The sequence below is a fragment of the Oncorhynchus mykiss genome, chromosome 18 (genome assembly GCF_013265735.2).
Source record: "Oncorhynchus mykiss isolate Arlee chromosome 18, USDA_OmykA_1.1, whole genome shotgun sequence".
In the NCBI taxonomy this organism is placed as follows: Eukaryota; Metazoa; Chordata; class Actinopteri; order Salmoniformes; family Salmonidae; genus Oncorhynchus; species Oncorhynchus mykiss.
In genome coordinates this window covers 58,778,718-58,790,440 of record NC_048582.1, presented here as the reverse complement: position 1 = coordinate 58,790,440, position 11,723 = coordinate 58,778,718, and the positions used below count along the sequence as shown (strand labels likewise).

At 43.1% G+C, this 11,723-nt stretch overlaps 1 protein-coding gene across 2 annotated transcripts in view; it reads left to right on the top strand.

Moving 5' to 3' along the window:
• The first annotated feature begins 1,426 nt into the window (after positions 1-1,426).
• LOC110496609 (adenylyl cyclase-associated protein 2) overlaps positions 1,427-11,723 on the top strand; it is a 48,676-nt gene continuing 38,379 nt past the window's right edge. The window contains exons 1-2 of one of the 2 annotated variants that reach the window (XM_036953360.1): positions 1,427-1,683; positions 1,840-1,868. The gene's annotated coding sequence lies outside the window, so the exon portion shown is untranslated. The remainder of the gene's footprint in view (positions 1,684-1,839; positions 1,869-11,723) is intronic. The other variant, XM_021572603.2, reaches the window with a different exon arrangement.

The following is an 11,723-nucleotide window of genomic DNA, read 5'->3' as shown; positions in this document are numbered from 1 at the left end:
GATAGTAGTGGTGGTGGTGATGATGATGTGTCGGTGGTGGTTGTGGTGGTCATTATGATGATGTTGTCGGTGGTGGTGATGATGATGATGTCGGTGGTGGTTGTGGTGATGATGATGATGTTGTCGGTGGTGGTGGTGGTGATGATGATGATGTCGGTGGTGGTTGTGGTGATGATGATGATGTTGTCGGTGGTGGTTGTGGTGATGATGATGATGATAGTAGTGGTGGTGGTGATGATGATGATGTCGGTGGTGGTTGTGGTGATGATGATGATGTTGTCGGTGGTGGTGGTGGTGATGATGATGATGTCGGTGGTGGTTGTGGTGATGATGATGATGTTGTCGGTGGTGGTGGTGGTGATGATGATGTTGTCGGTTGTGGTGGTGGTGATGATGATGTGTCGTGGTGGTGGTGGTGATGATGATGATGTCGGTGGTGGTTGTGGTGATGATGATGATGTTGTCGGTGGTGGTGGTGGTGATGATGATGTTGTCGGTTGTGGTGGTGGTGATGATGATGTGTCGTGGTGGTTGTGGTGATGATGATGTGTCGGTGGTGGTGGTGGTGATGATGATGTTGTCGGTGGTGGTGGTGGTGATGATGATGATGTCGGTGGTGGTTGTGGTGATGATGATGTGTCGGTGGTGGTTGTGGTGGTGATGATGATAGTAGTGGTGGTGGTGATGATGATGTGTCGGTGGTGGTTGTGGTGATGATGATGTTGTCGGTGGTGGTTGTGGTGATAATGATGATGGTGTCGGTGGTGGTTGTGGTGGTGATGATGATGATGTTGTCGGTGGTGGTTGTGGTGATGATGATGATGGTGGTGTCGGTGGTGGATATGGTGATGATGATAGTAGTGGTGGTGGTGATGATTATGATAGTAGTGGTGGTGGTGATGATGATGGTGTCGGTGGTGGTTGTTGTGGTGTTGATGATGTCAGTTGGGGTTGTGGTGATGATGAGGGTGTCAGTTGGGGTTGTGGTGGTGATGATGATGGTGGTGGTGGTGGATGTGGTGATGATGATAGTAGTGGTGGTGCTAATGATGATTATAGTAGTGGTGGTGGTTGTGGTGATGATGACGATGGTAGTGGGGGTGGTGATGGTTGTGGTGATGATGATGATGATGTGTTGGTGGTGGTTGTGGTGATGATGATGACGATGGTAGTGGTGGTGGTGTCGGTGGTGGTTGTGGTGATAATGATGATGGCGTCGGTGGTGGTTGTGGTGATGATGATGGTAGTGGTGGTGGTGATGATGATGACAAGCTTTTAGAATTTGATTGTCCACCCAGCACTATGGAGAAACTAGGCTATAGTGCTTTCTCCCTTGAGTCATGGGCAAGTCCATTGTTAGCCTGCCTACACAACATTAGACTTCAATTAGACATTCCATATTTAGGTGTCTGGGGCTCCCATTACTGCTTCTCAAGACCGGGCAGTGGGGCAGGGAAAGATTGGTGTCACCAACTGGTACTTTGCCATTGGTCCACTTAATCCACTGTTTTCTCAGGTTCACCAATGTTACTTAATTTGGAAGTCCCGGAAACTCAAGAGTTAGCTGCGCGATTGACTGACAGGGAGGCTGGGTACAGCGGAATACCCAGGGACAAATCTTGCCGGGATATTACAAAAGCGAAAGAAAACACTACGCCAGGATCTGATAGGGACTAGTCGAAGGTAAATATGTCACTTTGTTGGTTAGTTTGTTTTCAACCGACTGTAATGTTTTTGACGAGATGGGAACGGGAGGGAGGTGGGGGCCAGGGCAGTACGTTTGTAGCTGGCTCAGCCTCATTGAAACGCGTGCGGTTATTCTATTCGCTGTGTTGGCAGGAGAAAAGAAGACACCGATAACCACAAAGGTCTGAACAATCGCCCTTTTCATATTCTTTGTGTGCGGTCTGTGTGTCTTGTGTTTGTGTTTTTTTATGGCTAGTTACATCATTGCGTATTCGCGGCGTTTCAGTGTTTTCCAGAAAACCGGTGAGGTGTCAAATAGGCTACCGTTACTGTTAAGACTATAATAATTTCTAACTTTATTTCATAAATGTTTGTCGATGTCATTGCAATTGGTGTATGTGATGACAACGGTAGCTTATACAATGTAGCATGCCAATGACGCAGGATGAAACTGGAAAGATGACATATCAACATAGTTGTATTATTATTATGGTGTAATGTGTGGCGCCGAGTCCATAATCGCTTTTAGTATGCCTATGTTAGGTGATGCTAATGTCATACCTACTTTCTATGTGATGTGAGGACACATAAACACACCATACTATATTTCTCACACAGAATCAGTGCACCTGTGTCACACCAACAACCTTGAATGAACCTTTTCGGGAACACAATGAATGTTGACACAGTTTAATGCTGTCCAAAACAGTATGAGCTTCACAAAGATTGATGTCTAGAAATATTATTTCACTGATTGACCATTTTTCAATTCTCACATGTAAGCCTTTCTGATTATTTTCATATTCTCACATGTACTATTCATAAGCCCTATAACTATACGAGTTTCCAGATCTCCAGGTAGAAGGCCCATCATCATGTCTAAGAAATAGATGGTCCTTATCCCAGAGACCTTTGGGGCCTATCAAGCACCAACCATAGAACCTTCAGACTTAGAATAGATGACAGTATATCACCACCACTCACTTGAAGCAGGGGCCCAATATAGCTCTGAGATCAGATATGCAGGGCATAGAGTTATGAGACCCCATGGGGATCTGGAAGTAAAATGCCATTCTCATTTCAGTAGAATAATAACACATCCCCAATGTCTGCTTTCACAGCTGTTGGGTCTAAATCCCACCCCATTGGTCAGACAATTGTTAGGTGCTTTGTTTGCTATGAAAACAATATTCCTTACGGTGCCTCCAGTATATAATTCTATAAATCTCTAACCTCAGGGTTGCGGGTTCAAATTCTGTGCTGGCTCTCCTCCCTCAATCACTGTATACAAATAACATATTGTAACACTGTATAGCTGGAGTCCAACAGCGAAAGAGCTAAACATGTCATTCCCATGCAATTTCGATCGCCATGGATTCTTTAGCCAACTCACAGTGGTGAAGAGATGCTAATCAAGTCATACTGTGCCAGATTCTAGCTGTTGCTTTCACTCAATTTTCAATTTGAATGTTTTCAACATATCTTCCAGGGAAAACTAATTATGAATAGGGCTTGGGAAAAGAGTGTCAGACTGTACTCTGTTCAATAGCACGTTGCAAGGCTTGTCAAATGTTTTTATTTAAAACAAAGCACATCTTGATATTTTGGAATAAATAGGATTTTAATTTGATCACCATGTTGTTGCAAGAAGTGCAAACTTGTAGTGTTTTTAAGCTTTAAAAAAAAGTATAACTTAATTTGCTCTAACAATAAACGTGTCAACCCCTAAACAAATATCCATAATTCACATTTCCTGTTGCTGAAGGATTATTTTCCTGATGTGAGAAAATGGTCCATTAAATTAAGAGCTTACATCTGTACACTCTTTGATCAGTGTTATGTATGCCAGTGAGCACTGGTCTAAGATCAGCTTTCCCTACATTTGACCTTATCTCACCCATTGGAACACAAGCACAACAACAGACTCAAGATCAGTACTTAGAACATCTCCACCTATCAGTCATTACCCTACACAGTCCATATATATACACAGTTGAAGTCGGAAGTTTACATACACCTTAGCTAAATACATTTAAACTCAGGTTCACAATTCCTGACATTTAATCTTGGTAAAAATTCCCTGTCTAGGTCAGTTAAGATCCACACTTTATTTTAAGAATGTGAAATGTCAGAATAATAGGAGAGAGAGTGATTTATTTCAGCTTTTATTTATTTCATCACATTCCCAGTGGGTCAGAAGTTTACATACACTCAATTAATATTTGGTAGCATTGCCTTCAAATTGTTTAACTTGGGTCAAACGTTTTGGGTAGCCTTCCACAAGCTTCCCACAATAAGTTGGGTGAATTTTGGCCCATATCTCCTGAGAGCTGGTATAACTGAGTCAGGTTTGTAGGCCTCCTTTCTCGCACACGCTTTTTAAGTTCTGCCCACAAATTTTCTATAGGTTTGAGGTCAGGGCTTTGTGATGGCCACTCCAATACCTTGACTTTGATGACCTTAAGCCATTTTGCCACAACTTTGGAAGTTTGCTTTGGGTCATTGTCCATTTGGAAGACCCATTTGTGACCAAGCTTTAACTGACTGATGTCTTGAGATGTTGCTTCAATATATCCACATAATTTTTATTACACATGATGCCAGCTATTTTGTGAAGTGCACCAGTCCCTCCGGCAGCAAAGCACCCCCACAACATGATGCTGCCACCCTGTGCTTCACATTTGGGATGGTGTTTTTTGGCTTGCAAGCCTCCCCCTTTTTCCTCCAAACATAACAATAGTCATTATGGCCAAACAGTTCAGACCAGAGGAAATTTCTCCAAAAAGTACGATCTTTGTCCCCATGTCCCCAGTTGCAAACCACAGTCTGGCTATTTTTATGGCGGTTTTGGAGCAGTGGCTTCTTCCTTGCTGAGCGGCCTTTCAGGTTATGTCGATATAGGACTCATTTTACTGTGGATATAGATACCTTTGTACCCGTTTCCTCCAGCATCTTCACGAGGTCCTTTGCTGTTGTTCTGGGATTGATTTGCACTTTTCTCACCAAAGTACGTTCATCTCTAGGAGACAGAATGTGTCTCCTTCCTGAGCGGTATGAGGCCTGCGTGGTCCCATGGTGTTTATACTTGCGTACTATTGTTTGTACAGATGAACGTGGTACCTTCAGGTGTTTGGAAATTGCTCCCAAGGATGAACCAGACTTGTGGAGGTATACAAGTTTTTTTCTGAGGTCTTGGCTGATTTCTTTTGATTTTCCCATGATGTCAAGCAAAGAGGCACTGAGTTTGAAGGTAGGCCTTGAAATACATCCACAGATACACGTCCAATTGACTCAAACAATGTCAATTAGCCGGTCAGAAGCTTATAAAGGCATGACATCATTCTCTGACATTTTCCAAGCTGTTTAAAGGCACAGTCAACTTATTGTATGTAAACCTCTGACCCACTGGAATTGTGACACAGTGAATTATAAGTGAAATAATCTGTCTGTAAACAATTTTTGGAAAAATTACTTGTGTCGTGCACAAAGTAGATGACCTAACCGACTTGCCAAAACTATAGTTTGTTAACAAGAAATGTGTGGAGTGGTTGAAAAACAAGTTTTAATGACTCCAACCTAAGTGTATGTAAACTTCCGACTTCAACTGTATATTTTAAGGAGTCACTTTGATGAAGGTACATTGCCATAACACATTTGTTTTTAACAAATATATATAGTTATATATATATATATATTTGTTAAAAAACGAATGTGTCCCCCTTTGCTGCTATAACAACAGATTAACAACAGATTATTTCATATATATATATCTTTCAATTTACACTGTCTTCCAAGGGTGTATGAATATCTCTCAAACATCCAGTTTGAAGACCTCAAACCAAATCTTAAACAGACTCTTTTGGGCCCTGTACTGTCTGGCAGCCCACATAAATATACAGTGAAGCCCATGTCAGACATTTGGCACTGCTGAGAGAATTCTCTAGTGTAATTAACAGATTACGCCCAGGCTGCACCTCCCATCCACCACCAATGAGTTCGTGAACTCACAGGACTGCCGGTTTGAGTCCTGCTGCAGGCTCACTGATAGGGCGGCAGCGTAGCCTAGTGGTTAGAGCGTTGGACTATCAGTAAACGAAAGGTTGCAAGTTCAAATCTCCAAGCTGACAATACAGGTGTATAAAATCAAGCACACGCATCTGTCACTCTGCCCCTGACTAAGGCACTGTTCCTAGGCTGTCATTGAAAATAAGAATTTGTTCTTAACTGACTTTCCTAGATACTTTCCTTGCGAAAGTATTCGGCCCCCTTGAACTTTGCAACCTTTTGCCACATTTCAGGCTTCAAACATAAAGATATAAAACTGTATTTTTTTGTGAAAAATCAACAACAAGTGGGACACAATCATGAAGTGGAACAACATTTATTGGATATTTCAAACTTTTTTAACAAATCAAAAACTGAAAAATTGGGCGTGCAAAATTAAGTAAATGTAAATAAAGGTAAAAGAAACTGATGAACGCTAGGTCCTACTGTAGCAGATGTCCTAATATTTCTTTATTTTACTTTTAAATTTGTGTGTATCGTTGTGTATTGTTAGATATTACTGTACTGTTGGAGCTAGGACCGCAAGCATTTTGCTACACCCGCAAGAGCATCTGCTCAACATGTATGTGACCAATACGATTTGATTTTAGCTAGGAGGAAGGCCGAGGCTATGGTCTAAAACCCTGTTCTGCTTCTTATTTAAGTACCGGTGAGGGATGTTAATATGTTGAAGTGCAGGTGATGTCGGGAGACACAGCACAGCTCCTTCTTTGCTCATCTGGACTGAACTTGACTGTCCTGTGACAAGTGTCGAAGTGTGAGTGTTTGTGTGTCTGTCATTCTGTTGTGTGTGCATTGACCATTTTTGCACAAACTCTTTTGACTCATCACATACACTGCTGCTACAATTTATTATCTATCCTGTTGCCTAGTCAGTCACTTTATCCTATATGTACATGCTCTATATAAACAAAAGTGTGTGAACACCCCATAATTAGTGGATTCGGCTATTTCAGCCACACCTGTTGCTGACAGGTGTATAAAATCGAGCACACAGCCATGCAATCTCCATAGACAAACATTGGCAGTAGAATGGCCTTACTGAAGTGCTCAGTGACTTTTAACGTGGCACCGTCATAGGATGCCACCTTTCCAAACAGTAAGTTTGTCAAATATCTGCCCTGCTAGAGCTGCCCCGGTCAACTGTAAGTGCTGTTATTGTGAAGTGGAAACATCTAGGAGCAACAACGCTCAGCCATGAAGTAGTAGGCCACACAAGCTCACAGAAAGGGACCGCCAAGTGCTGAAGCGCATAAAAATCATATGTCCTCGGTTGCAACACTCACACAAGCCTAAGTTCACCATGCGCAATGCCAAGCGTTGCCTGGAGTGGTGTAAAGACTATGGAGCAGTGGAAACGCTCCATAGTCACCATCTGGCAGTCCGACGGACAAATTGGGGTTTGGCGTAATCCAGGAGAACGCTACTTGCCCCAATCCATAGTGCCAACTGTAAAATTTGGTGGAGGAGGAATAATGGTCTGGGGCTGTTTTTCATGGTTCGGGCTAGGCCCCTTAGTTCCAGTGAAGGAAAAGCTTGATGCTACAGCATAGAATGACATTCTAAACGATTCTGTGCTTCCAACTTTGTGACAACAGTTTGGGGAAGGGCCTTTCCTGTTTCAGCCTGACAATGTCCCAGTGCACAAAGCGAGGTCCATACAGAAATGGTTTGTCGAGATCGGTGTGGAAGAACTTGACTGGCCTGCAAAGAGCACTGACCTCATCCCCACCGAACACCTTTGGGATGAATTGGAATGCTGACTGCGAGCCAGGCCTAATCACAATCAATGCCCGACCTCACTAATGCTCTTGTGGCTGAATGGAGCATATCACCGCAGGAATGTTCCAAAATCTAGTGGAAAGCCTTCCCTGAAGAGTGGAGGCTGTTACAGCAGCAAAGTGGGGACCAACTCCATATTAATGCCCATGATCTATCAGGTGTCCACATACTTTTGGTCATGTGGTGTATCTACCTCAATTACCTCATACCCCTGCACATCAACACTGTACTGGTACCTCGTGTATATAGCCAAGTTATCATCAACTCAGTACTGGTGCCTCGTGTATACAGCCAAGTTATCATCAACTCAGTACTGGTGCCTCTTGTGTATACAGCCAAGTTATCATCAACTCAGTACTGGTGCCTCGTGTATACAGCCAAGTTATCATCAACTCAGTACTGGTGCCTCTTGTGTATATAGCCAAGTTATCGTTACTCATTGTGTAGTTATTCTTTGTGTTATTCTTTTTCTATTATTTATATTATTTTTCTCTCTGCATTGTTGGGAAGGGCCCATAAGTAAGCATTTCACTGTTAGTCTACCCCTCTTGTTTATGAAGCATGTGATAAATAACATTTGGATTTGAAATGTGTGTATTTGCAATTGTCTTTGTTCATGTGCTCGTGCATGTGTCCTTCCATTCGTGTCCCTGTGTGTCTGTGTGTGTGTTAGAAGGGCTAATAATCCAGTCTGTGTGACAGTGACATCACTGGTGCAGATCCCTGCATGGGGATGGCTTCCTACCGCAGTCAGGCGAATGGCCTGGCCAGTGAGGTCAATCTACACCGATAACAACCAGATCAGGTGACCAATTTGATAATGTTTCTCCCCGACCAAGAGAGGGAAGAACTTCTATGAGTCCCAAATGGCACCCTATCCCCAGACCCCTGTATAGTGCACTACTTTTGACCATAGAGTTCTGGTCAAAAATAGTGCACTATATACATCTAGCATAGACCCCACTACTACCCCACTACGGTAGGCTACACAAACTATTAAAAGCTGTGTGTGCTGTTATATTCTGTTTATTTCAGCCTCACTGCTTTACGTAATAGATTGAGAACGCTTGAAATGCACCCTTCTTTCCTTATATCCTTCTTTCCTTCTAACCTTCCTTGATCACTGGTGTTTGAAGCCTGAATGAATGAAAGTAGAGAAGGAAATGAAAGATGAAGTAATGTGTACCGTAGTTTTTACTTCCCCTGTTCATCCAGAAAACTGATACAGCGGAGAAGTAAATTGGACAGGGCTGGCTGAACAATTCTATCAAGTCACAGATCCATCTTCTACACTTGGCCTCCTGTCAATCTCCCTCTACCTTATCTTTGTCTGTGTCCCAAATGGTTCCCTACTACCTGTATAATGCACTACTTTTGACCAGGTTACCATTTAGGACAAGGCTCGTATATTTGTAATGTACACAATGTTCAGATAGATGGCTACATCCTTAGAATAAAGTAAACCCTTACCCTAGCTCTCCACTAAAACCTGACCCCAAACACTCTTCTGTATCTGTACAAATCATATGTTTCTGTGAGCATTATATCATTCTGATGAATAATGACGTGGATGGAGTCAACTGCACTAGAAATAGCTTTTGATGTATTCAATCGATTACGTAAAGCAGTGAGGCTGAAACAGACAGAACAGAACAGCACACACAGCTTTTAATACTGTCCTTTGTGTGTAGCCTATTGTAGTGGGGTCAATGCCTGATTTATAACATCTTGAGTCTTGGAGAATGACACAAGTTTGGAATAAAACACCTCGAGTGGAATGGGATTCTCATTTCTTCAGAACCCCTAACAGATATCTTAGCGCTGCCTTTGTTCCTGTCCCTGAATAATCTAATAGCTAGTGACATTCCAGTAGATGGAGCAGCATCCAGCTGAAGGTGTGGCTCTGTGGCTGGGGGCCTGACAACTGAACTGACCCTCCTTCAGACCTGGGTGCAAATTCTGTTCGAAATCTTTCAAATACTTTTGAGAGTTTGTTGCTCTAGCCTGCCTGGAGTACCGGATAGGTGGAGTTTACGGGCTACTATTATATTGGTTCATTAACTCAGGCATACTCAATCAACATGATTCAGCCATGACTCATGACCCATGTCATGATCAGTGGTGTAAAGTACTTAAGTAAAAATACTCTAAAGTACGACTATGTAGTTTTTGGGGTATCTGTACTTTACTTTACTATTTATATTTTTGACAACGTTTACTTTTACTTCACTACATTCCTAAATAAAATAATGTACTTTTTACTCCATACATTTTCCCTGACACCCAAAAGTACTCGTTACATTTTGAATGCTTAGCAGGACAGGAAAATGGTCCATGTCAAGCACTTATCAAGAGAAAATCCCTGGTCATCCCTACTGCCTCTGATCTGGCAGACTCACTAATGCTTTAAAAATATTTTTATTTTTTTATTTTTTTGTAATTATAACTTTCTTATATTTCTTTATTTGAAACAAATATATATTTATTTTTTAGGGGGTGCTTTGTTTGTAATTTATGTCTTGAGTGTTGGAGAGTACATCTGTCAATTTAAAAAAACAAGAAAATTGTGTTGTCTGGTTTGCTTAATATAAGGAATTTGAAATGAAGTTTTTTTAAACTTTTACTCAAGTATGACAATTGGGTACGTTTTCCACCATTGGTCATGATACACCTATTGTCATGTACTGTCATGTTGTGTCTTGTCTCTGTCCTTTCCCTTCACCCTGTCTCCCTCTGCTGGTCGTTGTTAGGTTACCTTTTCTCCCCCTCTTTCCCCCAGCTGTGCCTTGTCTCCTCCTAACCACCTCGTCACCCCTTTTCCCACCTGTTCCCTTTTTCCCTCTGATTAGGTCCCTATATCTCTCTCTGTTTCTGCTCCTGTCCTTGTCGGATTCTTGTTTGTTGTGTTTCATGCCTGAACCAGACTGTCGTCATGTTTGCTGTAACCTTGTCCTGTCGGAATCTGCCGGTCCGTCTGAGCCTACTTATGTTTGGTAATTAAAGAAGCTCTGTTTAAGTTAATTCGCTTTTGGGTCCTCATTCACGCACCGTAACACCTATGGTATGGTATGCATGATGTGATATGATTGATGGGTAGCAGAATTTGAAGTCCAAGATAAACTCTGACTACATCCCAAATGGTTCTCAATTTATTTCCTTTATAAGGCTCATTGAAAGGACCAGGCCTGGCTACAGCTCCAGTGCTGAATTTATCAAGGATCATTGACAGGACCAGGCCTGGCTACAGCTCCAGTGCTGAATTTATCAAGGATCATTGACAGGACCAGGCCTGGCTACAGCTCCAGTGCTGAATTTATCAAGGATCATTGACAGGACCAGGCCTGGCTACAGCTCCAGTGCTGGACACATCAAGGATCATTGACAGGACCAGGCCTGGCTACAGCTCCAGTGCTGGACACATCAAGGCTCATTGACAGGACCAGGCCTGGCTACAGCTCCAGTGCTGGACACATCAAGGATCATTGACAGGACCAGGCCTGGCTACAGCTTCAGTGCTGGACACATCAAGGATCATTGACAGGACCAGGCCTGGCTACAGCTCCAGTGCTGGACACATCAAGGATCATTGACAGGACCAGGCCTGGCTACAGCTCCAGTGCTGGACACATCAAGGATCATTGACAGGACCAGGCCTGGCTACAGCTCCAGTGCTGGACATATCAAGGATCATTGACAGGACCAGGCCTGGCTACAGCTCCAGTGCTGAATTTATCAAGGATCATTGACAGGACCAGGCCTGGCTACAGCTCCAGTGCTGGACACATCAAGGCTCATTGACAGGACCAGGCCTGGCAACAGCTCCAGTGCTGGACACATCAAGGATCATTGACAGGACCAGGCCTGGCTACAGCTCCAGTGCTGAATTGATCAAGGCTCATTGACAGGACCAACGTCAACAAGGCAAAGGAGCTGATCGTGCACTACAGGAAACGGAGAGCCAAGCATGCCCCATTCACATCGACGGGCTTTAAGTTCCTCGATGTCCACATCACTAAGGATCTATCATGGTTCAAACACACCAACACAGTCGTGAAGAGGGCACGCCAATGCCTCATCCCCAGCAGGTGGCTGAAAAGATTAGTCATGGGCCCTCAGATCCTCAAAGTTCTACAGCTGCACCATTGACTGGCTGCATCACCGCTTGGTATGTCAACTGCTTGGTATCCGAC